Source organism: Castor canadensis, chromosome 9 (genome assembly GCF_047511655.1).
Source record: "Castor canadensis chromosome 9, mCasCan1.hap1v2, whole genome shotgun sequence".
In the NCBI taxonomy this organism is placed as follows: domain Eukaryota; kingdom Metazoa; phylum Chordata; class Mammalia; order Rodentia; family Castoridae; genus Castor; species Castor canadensis.
The window spans coordinates 120,471,844-120,481,615 of NC_133394.1; the positions used below are offsets into that span (position 1 = coordinate 120,471,844).

At 37.4% G+C, this 9,772-nt stretch overlaps 1 pseudogene; it reads left to right on the plus strand.

Moving 5' to 3' along the window:
- Positions 1–2,011: 2,011 nt before the first annotated feature.
- On the plus strand, positions 2,012–2,352 carry LOC109690314 (cytochrome c-like; annotated as a pseudogene).
- The last annotated feature ends 7,420 nt before the right edge of the window (positions 2,353–9,772 follow it).

A 9,772-nucleotide genomic window follows, 5' to 3' on the forward strand; every position in this document is an offset into this window, starting at 1 on the left:
TTCCCCAGTACTACAAAAAAAAAAAAAAAAGTTAAATCAGGAAGCTTTTCAGGAAAAAGGACAAGTCTATAGATATGCATCAAAAGGGTGATCATGAGCACATATAAGCTATTTAAATTTAAAGGAATTAAAATTAAATAAAATTAAGACTTCATTTCTGTAGTCTCACAAGTTACATTTCAAGGGCTTCATTGCCATCTATGACTAGAGGCTATTGTGTTGGACACCACAGAAACATTTCTATGGTTGGACCAAGTTCTATTGGACAACACAGCTCTGTATCTCAAGTCAGGCTCAGATGCACCCCTAATGGTGTGGAGCCTGGGGCAAGTGAAGGCGCACACCACAAATCTAAGAAGTGAAAACTTACAGGTCAAGCTAACAAACTGCTAAATAGAGTTAGGTCCTGTTCTCCTACTTTGGCAAATATATTCATAATTACTTGGAAGTCCAAGTGCCACTTTAGAATTCTCATACTCCTTTGGATCCCATGCTGACTGAAATGTGACAGCACAGAGAGAGACAGTTCCTGGTCCTCACTCAGAGACACATGTGAGACTGTGAACATTCCAGCCTATACATTCAAGTTACAAGGAATGACTGCTTTAAAATCTCCTTATACAACTAATATCATAATCAATGGTAGCTTATTGGACACATTTGAGTTGATCTAAAGAATTTAACAAGTTCTACTCCTAGTATAGGCAATAAATTAGAAACACCAACATTTCTTTGGCTAAAGTATGTTGTGGGGGCCTTGAACAAACCAAAGTACTTTGTATTCTCTATCAAGTAAAAAAAAAATAGACACTATTTCCAATAGCCCAATTTCTACAATGCCATTGTGAAAAGTATCCTGTTCTTTTAAAATTTTACTTGAGGTTAGTTAATAACAAGGCCCCTAGTCAAATCCCAGCACAGCAATCTGCTGTGACTGTGTCCTTTGTCACAGCATTGGCAATGTGCCAAAGGCAGAAATTCTCCCCTCAGTCTAAATGTTCCTAAGAAATGTTATTGCCACTAAGCCAAATCAGCACATTATTGAAAGCACAGTCATGATCTCCCAGTTTCAGAACAGATGGCAAGGCCAGGCATGGTTGCTCACACCTTTAATTCCAGCTACTTGAGGGGTGGAGATCAGAAGGATCCTGATTTGAGACCATCCCAGGTAAAAAGTTAGTGAGACCCCCATTTCAATTAATAAGTTAGGCATGGTGGCATAAGCCTATGATCTCAGCTATGTAAAAGGTCATAATAGGATCCAAGCCGAGCCCCAGGCAAAAAATCATGAGACTCTACCTGAAACATAACTAAAGCAAAAAAAAAAAAAGGTTGGTGGTGTGGCTCAAGTGGTAGAGCACCTGCCTAGCAAGCATGAGGCCCTGAGTTCAAATTCCAGTAATGCCAAAAAAAATAAATCAAATAAAATAACAGATGCCAAAATAGTACGGGATGCCTGCTTTCTTAACTCAAGAATACAGAAGCAAGAGAGGTATGGATTACAGGAACTGATACACACACACACACACACACACACACACACACACACAAAATGAGAACACAGAACACAGACTCATGAAAACCCTGGGGTCTTAACTGGAGGGTCTGGGAGATAAGTGAGTGATGGCAGCTTGGGGCCATTGAAAGCTAAAACAAGGAGTAAGATGGGAGGAAAAAAGTCTTCTAAGCTGTCTCCCAACTCTCTCCTACATTAGTCCAAGATTATCATATCCTGATCCCTTACTGTCAAAATTGGTAATATCAGTTCAAGTTACTCTAGTAAGTTAAAAAGTAGATAAAAATATGACCCAGCTGATCATACTAGGAAACTGACTTCTCCAGTCCCTTTCTTCTATGTCCCTAAACTGGTAGTTTACAAACTGAAAATACTGCTTTTTTTTTTTTGCAAAGCTGCTTCTCTTTATTCATTGAAAAGTGAAACTAGAGAGCTAAACATCCAACTTCCAAGCAGTTTCCTTCATTGTGATATCGACAAAAGAGCAAATTAAAAATGGGTGATGTTGAGAAAGGCAAGAAGATTTTTGTTCAGAAGTGTGCCCACTGCCACACTGTGGAAAAGGGAAGCAAGCACAAAGCTGGGTCAACTCTCCATGGTCTGCTTGGATGGGCCATGGCATTCTCTTATGCAGATCCCAACAAACCAGAGACATCATCTGGGGAGAGGATACAGTAATGGAGTATTTGGAGAAGCCCAAAAAGTACGTTTCTAGAGCAAAAGTGATCTTCCCTGGCATTAAGAAGGAGGAAGAAAGGGTAGACTTGATAGCTTATCTCAAATAAGCAACTAATGATGATAGCCACCACCTTATTTATTATAAAGCAGAAATATAAATGGCTTTTTATATGTACCATAATTTAATTGATCTCATAACACCAGAATTCATATCATGAATGGCTGACAGAATATTTTGTTAGACAGTCCTGATTTAAGTAAAGTTGGATTGTAGTTAAGTGAATATGGTCTTGAAAAAATAATTCAAGTTAAGTAAATATTGTCAGTGTTTTCCCTTTCTAAAGATATGATTGCCTTAATTAGTAATGTTCACTTTTTCACAAAGATGGTAAATGCCATCTCAAAACCTAGTAGGATTTGGTTTAATATTTATATTTACATAACTGGTTATGTGACTATGTTTAAATACTAGGAAAATCCCTTTACACTTTCAAAACCAAGCAATACTCTCCTGTGTCCCAATTTGTGATCATTTGCCTGTTAAATGCAATGTTGGGGATAAGGAGGCAATGTCTATATTTTTTATCTTGACTACTACCGATTTAAGTAGAATTCTCCACATTTCAAGTGCTGTCTTTTACCTATTGAAAGGCATTTTGGTGTGGTTTAGGTATATCAAATAAAGACTATTTAACATTTCTCATATTTTATTGTTGCTATGTAAGTTCAGATGCTTTTAAAAATGAATGTGATATGCAATGGGAGGGGTAGGGTAAAAGAAACTAAGAACTTGAATACAGGTGATATACTCTCTCCACAAGAATGAATATAAAAATCTTAAACTGACTGAAATCACCATAAAAAAGGGACTAAGTAAGGTAGAATGAAGAAAATTAGAGGAGATAAACCAATCGGGTTACAAATACATATATACATTGAAATATCACAGGGGAACTTCCTATGTAACTATCTTTATCTCAAACTAGCAAAAATGTCATGTTTTTCTTTTTATCTTTTCTCTTTTCTCTTCTGCAAAATTGGAAAACAGAGGGCAGAACAGGTCCTGCCTAGGGGAAGGAAGGTTGGCACCAGTGGGAGGGAGAGGTGGCAAGGAAAGGGGGTAGGAGAGTGAATACGGTGCAAAAAAATGTGTACACATGCATGTAAATGCAAAAATGATACCTGTTGTAACTGTTCCATGAATCAGGGGAAGGGGGAATAAAGGGGAATGGTGGACGGGGTGAATTCAAGTATGATATAGTTGATACATTGTAAGAACTTTTGTAAATGCCACAATGTACCACCACCCAGCACAATAATAAAGAAAAAAAGATGTGACAGGTACAATAGCAAGTTAGAGTTTACTTTGGAATTCTTTAAGTCAGACTGTTACAATTCTGGACTGCCTTTAAACAGCTATTGAGAAGCACAAAAAAACTGTGAAGCAACTGTATTTCTGTGATTGGTTTTGGTGCTTTTTGCCAACTCATTAGATAGAAGAATTAAAGTAGAGAGAATAATAATTTGTAAATTATGTGGCCATAAGATAAAAACAAAACTTACAAAAAGAAGCACGAAACTCTGAATTCCTCGGTGGAGTGAAAGCAAATAGTCATAACTCAGAAGTTTTAGGATAACTGGTGACCAGACCTCCCCTCTCCTTTAAATCACCAAGATGGTCATGAATTAACCCCAGTCTTTGATCCTTCCCCACAGCAATGTTATCACCCCTATGCAAGTGTCCCATGAGGACTCAGTATTTAGTAGCCAACAAAATCAGTGCCAAGAGGGCATTGACTTAAAGTTGCTGTTAATAGAAAAAGCAGTTTAAAAAAAAAAAGCATCACTATTGACCAATTAAAGAAAGTGATAATTACATCTCCCTCTTCTTCTTTCTATTCCTGTGAAGAAAATGACCACACTTTAAAAGAGCTGGTAGGAGAGAGAATACATTTCACATTCACCACCTCCAACCAGAGCAAAGATCAAGTCTATGCTATAAGAAGTAGAGATCTTGGAAGAAAGTGTCAGCATCGTCATTATTCACTATGGACTGCAAAGAAAAAAGGCAGTCATGGCCACAGGATGAACTGAAGGTGGCTCACCAGAAGTTAGAGGTAGCAATTAGTTTAATGTCTCACTACTTATAGCACACATAATTTCAAAATTTAAGACAAACAGACAAAAACTATTTGATGTTGGTTTTCTTCTGACCAACATTTCAAGTGATTCCCCCATCCTACAGTCTGAGAATCAGCATCACTGCAAGGAAGCTGCTGTCTTCCTTCATTGGGTGTTACAACTTGGTTTATCCAACGTGCCCAAGGACAACAGTTCTAGAACAGTGGAAATGAAGCCCCTTTATCAGCTAGCACACAAGTTTGCTGCACATTACAACTGGGTCACAGATCTCTAAAGGGAGTAGGAAGAAGAGGAGATTAGCAAGCAAGACAATGAGGTCTTCAAATGTCTTCCATTTGTTAAGTTGGGGAGGACATAATTATTGGGCTCCAGAGCTTGGAATAGAGATCAGTGGTTTAAAGATTATAAAGAAAATAAGGATATCAAAAATAAGCCAAAAAACCCTATAAACAACACAAGAAAATAATGGAAAATGTTTTTTATCATCTATGTCTGTGTGCTGAAAAGAAAAATGAAGTATGACCAAAAAGGGACCAGCCTTATTTCCTCAGAATATCCTTAACATTTCTGTATTCAAGACTCAAAAAAATCTTTTTAAGAATTACACTGCCACAAAATTGAAAGTAATGTATATTTCAAAACTAATTTATTTTTTATTACAGAGACCCACTGTCAGGCTAATTGTTCAATTTCTTGATCTAAGACCTGACATTAAAAGATTTCATTCTATTGCCTTAATGATGCCGCTGATGTTCAAGCTTCACGTGCCCCTAGGAGTTGATTATAAATGCAGTTATTATTGCTAAAAGCAATAGAATGTCCCAGTATCTTCAAGTTTACCAAGTTTACCATGAAATAAGACAAATACATCCAAATGTAATGATGCAGGCTGATGGTCTTAAAGCAGATAGAGAAGAAAGGAAAGAGGTCCCAGGTATGAACAATTCATTAACTCCCAACACAGATGAGCAATTAAGATTTGAAAATATAACAATAAATATCAATTAGTTAACTCCTTTGCCTTCAAAATAATCTCTGAATCGTGCAGCAAAATTTACAAGTTGAAGACAATATCCTCAAAATACAACTAAAGAAGTTGGTTGCCATTTTAATTTATTATATTGGTTCACAGTTTTATATTAGGAAAGAAAATGACATTTAAGAAATTACTTGAGTTCCAGGCAATGATATCTTGCATTTGACGTTTTTCAATGTCTAAGTATAAATAAAAATGTCTGTCAAAGCACACTTCTGAATTTTTATAAGACCATAATTATACACATACTTAATAACCCCATTAGGAACGATGCTTTGGAAAACATTGATGACTTAGATCATTATTATTAGCATAATAATTAGGTCATTCATCAGAAGAAACTATGAATAATTCACTCTAATTAAGTAACTGATAGAACAGTAAATCAACCAACGGTACCAGACCTCAGCAAGTTATGGACTATAGTAAATTTGGTACAACTAACTTCTGGGTGCAACACAATAAATGAAATGTGATTAAGTAGTTCTCCCAATTCTAGACAAATGACTAACATTTTTCTTGGCTTTTGCATTTTTGATATTCAGTACATTTGCTCCAGGTATATGAGTCACTATTGAAGAATAGACAAACGGATTAGACATCAGAAACATGAGAAGAAAATGTGTTTCCTTTCCAGACAGTAGCTATAACCATTGTGTTATTTTCCTTCTGGTTATGCCAGGTGACTAACTTTTGCAATGAGCTATAGGAATATGTGTTATGCAGAAAAGAATAGCTCTTAGAAAAAACAGTGACTAAAGCCAAAGCCTCAAGTCTTTAAATAGGTGTTAATGATCCTAAAAGAACAAAAGATTTTGTCCCCACCTCTGTTTGCCACAATGTAAAATGGATGACAGTCCTCAAGGGAAAAGCAGAGAGCCCACTTAAAAAGCCGGTTGAGATCCTGGGGCTGGAACAATCTATTATTAAATATTCTGCTGCTGCTTCTGCTTCTGGCTTAGCCAGAAGGAAAAGAGCTCAAGAGCTATGTTTATTTACCAAGTGACTGATAGAAGATCAACGTAAAGATTTTAATAAATGATCAACACTAGAATGTAGGAGAAGCCTAGTACACAAAGTCCTACCTAACTTAGAACGGTATTCTTATTGAAGGTGAAAATGAAATAGCCCTAAATCAAAGTGTGTTTCCATTTCTTCATTGTTCTCTGCAACGTTATAAATTGTGAAATAGACTCTAAGATTTGGAAAGAAGAATTTTGTTTCAGTAGGAGACTGACTGAAAACAACACATTAAGGAAAATGGATAATTTCAACTGAACATGAAATTTGGGAATTATTTTCTGCCTAGAGGGCAAGACATATTGGATAAATAAGCATTTTTGCTCCAATACAGACAGCCTAACCCTTTCTTCAATTAACTCTGGATAAAGCCCTGGCCTCAGAAATGCTACCATCACAATATCCAGTGGAATTTAGAGTAGCAACTGTCTCTATCTAATAATGCAGTAGAGTAGCCAAGAAACTGCAGTAAGAAATCTCCACACCATCTTTCTACAGGACAGGTAAGCCAAAACACAGTTCTAACTCCTTCCTCTACACTTTCTGTCTTTCTCCCAGTTCTGTGGATTTAATGTGCAAATGTCTTCCATGTTGTCTACTGTCATGGTCCACATCAACACTATCTTAGTTCATGCCCTAGCCATCTATAGCTTGTATTGTTAAAATATTCTCCTATTGACTTTTGTGCCCTCTTACATGCCCCACACAACACAAATCTGATCCCAGCAACCTATTGCATAAAATATTTCAATAATCACACTTTTCTTTGCTACTGGCTTCCTGGCACCTGCCTTACCAAACCCTATAGTTTACTATGATCCTCACAGATCTCAAAACATGCTAAAGCTTCAAGTCTCCAAGTCCTTGCACATGTGTTCTAGATTCAGTCAAATGGGAGTTTCAAACCCAGTAGTTACTGCTTCATGGCTAGATGGTATTTGATTAAAATTCATATGTAAATAGAAGCCCAAGATTGTGTCAGGTCTAGTTCTTTTTTATCATCATTCTCTCTCTCTCTCTCTCTCTCTCTCTCTCTCTCTCTCTCTCTCTCTCTCTCTCTCTCTCTCTCAGGACTGGAGTTTGAGTTTAGGGCCTCACACATGCTAGGCTCTACCACTTGAACCACAACTCCATGTCTCAATTTTTTTTTGCCTTTGGCCTCCTACCTACTCCTTCTGCATAGCTGGAATTACAGACATGCACAGCAGTGACCAGATTATTGGTTGAGATAGAAAGTCATTAACTTTTTGCCCAGGCTGGCCTCAAACTGTGATCCTCCCAATCCCTTCCTCCCCAGCAGCTGGGATTACAAGCCTGAACACATACTTCTTTATTTTTAAAGTATAGCTTATTACACACAGTAATGCATGCTCACTTTAGGAAAATATAGCTAAGCAAAGTCAGTTATATATGACCCATACCCCAGGATATTCTATATATTCTTTCTCTTAGTTTCTTGTTATTTAAAATGAGAGCTGTTAATAGCACTGAATTTTGCCTCACTGCCTAGAAGTAGAGGAGCTTCATCCTCCCAGATCAGCCAAGAGCTGCATGCTAGTGGAGGGCGAGATTACTTAACACTAAGGAGACAACACAGAGCGTGCCAGCAATCAGTATCCATGCCCTCTCCCCATAGCCAGGCAATTATCCTAAAGACAGTGAGGAAGCTCACTTATAGTTCCTTTTTTATTACTCAGGTTCAAAATCAAGAGTCTATAGTGACTCCATTCCTTACATTTATGTACCTTTTTGGGGCACTGAGGATAGATTTTTCCTTTACTCATTAATAAGTATCCCCTCCCCTAAAAAGAAAATTACAAACAAGGAATTATAGAACCTGAAAAATTCTCTTCGCATTAGTATGTCCAAAGTTATCTGGTCTATCTAGTTCCCAGAAGGAGCCCTGCAACATTGGATGAGTTTGTCCAAAAAAAGAGTCAGCACTAAGGAATTACTGTTAATTTCTATTTGTCAGATAAAGATATTGTGACTTTTTGCTATATGTCACTTGAGCTTAAATTATGTGTTTGTATTTTATAATAGGAAGAGAGACAAAGTAAGGTGGCATTTTTAATATTCTTCCAGGAAACCTCCTTAGTTAGATCATTGGACTCATTAGATACATTTTCTGTTTTCCACAGCATTGCAAATAATAGTGTTACTAAGCTTTCTTTTATTACATGAGTCTTTTCTTCCAGCTTTCAATGACATTTCCCTACTCTTCTTTCATCCCTCACCAACAGCTCACTTGAAGCCCTTTTAGCTTCTGCTAACATGATCCTCATGGCCCTTTATTGCAATTGTTTTCTCAGGTCTATCTGCATCTTCTCCGTATGCTTTAGGACTTTTGTATGGCAGCACTTCAATCTAGTTACCAAAGGAAAAGACTTTTCTTGTCACCCGTTGCTCCAGCACATTCCAAAACTAGTGTCTTAAAACAGCATGTGCTGGGTGTTAATATTGATTCTGGCTGAGGTCTTGTGGGCAAGAAATGCAAACGTCTCCACAGAATGCATGCCAATCCCAATCATGAGATGACATTCCTAGGGTGGAAAGAGTCTGATGTAATTAAATTGTCAAAATATGAATGGTCAGTCTCCTAGTGTGATGATATCATACTGTAGATTTAGCATGGGTGTTTGTTGCTGACAGTTGGAACATTCAGCAACAGATGTAGTGTACATCTGGGAGATGGAGTCTGTGCAGTTGGACCCATACACAGCTCTGTCACCATGGCTGTTCCTTTCACAAACTCATTGTGCAGACTATGGAATAATTAAGGACAGAGACCAGCTAACATCTGTTTGCCAAGCCATGGCATTCATTTGTTGGTGCAGAGGTTCTTCTACAGTTAATGCACTCTGGTGAGCATTAATGTGCAATGCAAACATCCTCATTTCTGTTCATTAACATGAATCCATCTGTATAGCTATTCTCCATCCATCCTTGTCCCTGACCTTCTAATCTTCCTTCTTTCATTCCTCTAACAAAACAACCAAGCTATCTGTTGACACCCCACCCTCCCATTCACCACTACCTGAAAGAGACCATAATGGGATTTTGGGGTGTTTTTAGATTTTAGTGACAACTCACAGACCATATTGTTTCTATATATTACCTCCAAAGGGAGCCCTTAGGAGATCTAGGTAGTCCCCATTCCCCAATGTATAGTAACACAAGTGAATGATTACTTTTATTTGTAATTTGTATTTGCATTTCCCTGGTGATTAGTGATGTTGACCCCTGACCCAAACCCCAATATGCCTATTGGCCACTTTTGTATCTTCTTTTGATAACAAAAGAGTCTGGCTAAGGTCAGAATTGCTTCAGTCAAAAAGAGAGAGGAGCCAAATTTCAGACATGTTTATTATATTAATAAT